Here is a 1,666-nt window from a genome sequence, read left to right on the forward strand (position 1 = left end):
GGCAGCAGTGAGTAAAGTGTTAAGCTTCTCAAAAGCCTCTAAACAAGCATCATCAAAGACAAACTTAACATTTTTTGCAAGCAAATTGCAAAGAGGTCTAGAAATGAAGCTAGAATCCTTAATGAATCGACGGTAAAAACCTGCATGCCCTAAGAATGACCTAATATCTTTTACGGTTTTTGGGACCTGTAAAGTCTTAATAAGGTCAACTTTGGCTTTGTCTACCTCTATACTCTTTTAAGAGACGATGTGCCCTAATACAATTCCTGATTTAACCATGAAATGGCATTTTTCCCAATTAAGCACTAAATTTTTTTCCTTACACCTAGTCAACACTAATGTCAAATGATGCAAGCACTCATCGAAAGATGAATCAAACACTGAAAAATCATCCATAAAGACCTCTAAGAACCGTTCTACCATATCAGAGAATATGCTCATCATACAACGCTGAAAAGTTGCAGGGGCATTACATAGCCCGAAAGGCATGCGTCTATACGCAAAGGTACCAAAGGGACAGGTAAAGGTGGTTTTCTCTTGGTCTTCTGGGGCAATAACGATCTGATTATAACCGGAGTAGTCATCTAAGAAGCAATAGTGACTATGTCCAGCTAATCTCTCTAGCATTTGGTCGATAAAAGGAAGGGGAAAGTGATCCTTCCTTGTGACCTTGTTTAATTTCCTATAGTCAATACACACACGCCATCCCGTGGTCACTCGGGCTGGGATTAATTCATTATTATCATTCTGGACTACAGTGATACCTGATTTCTTGGGGACAACCTGAACAGGGCTGACCCACTTACTGTCTGAAATTGGGTAAATAATACCCGCATAACCTCTTTTCGAACTACCTCTTTCATGTTAGGGTTCAGTCGACGTTGCATCTCCCTAGAAGGTTTGGAGTCTTCCTCTAAATGAATCTGATGCATACACACAGTAGGACTTATACCCTTAATGTCTGCTATAGTCCACCCTAAAGCTTCCTTATTGTCTTGAAGTACATTTACTAGCCTACTTTCCTGATCACTATCCAAATTGGAAGCTACAATCACAGGTAAAGTCTCAGATGGGCCTAAAAACACATACTTTAGAGTATCGGGTAGTGGTTTAAGGTCCAACTTTGGGGGCTCTTCTAAAGAAGGAATTAGGGTAGTCTCAGAAACTGGTAACGGTTCGAACCTAGCTTTCCATCTATCAGTGTCTAACACAGGGGTAGAATCTAATAGAGCATTCACCTGTTCAATAGTGCTATCGTCGTCAAAATCTAAACCAAAATGGGATAGACAACTTTCTAATGGGTCTTCAGACAAGATGTTTGGTAATGACTCCTGAACTAAGGCTTCTATCATGTTCACCTCCTCAACACATGTGTCATCTAGCTCATGAGGTTGCTTACTGACATTAAAAATGTTCATCTCCATAGTCATATTACCAAAAGATAAACTCATCACACCATTTCGACAGTTAATGATCGCATTAGACGTAGCTAAAAATGGGCGACCTAAAATCACAGGTATCTGGTTCTCTGGGTCAGGGACAGGTTGGGTATCTAGGACCACGAAATCCACTGGATAAATAAACTTGTCGACCTCAATAAGAACATCCTCGATAACACCTCGAGGGATTTTAACAGACCTATCAGCTAACTGCAGTGTCATCTGAG

The sequence above is a fragment of the Papaver somniferum genome, chromosome 3 (genome assembly GCF_003573695.1).
Source record: "Papaver somniferum cultivar HN1 chromosome 3, ASM357369v1, whole genome shotgun sequence".
Lineage (NCBI taxonomy): Eukaryota > Viridiplantae > Streptophyta > Magnoliopsida > Ranunculales > Papaveraceae > Papaver > Papaver somniferum.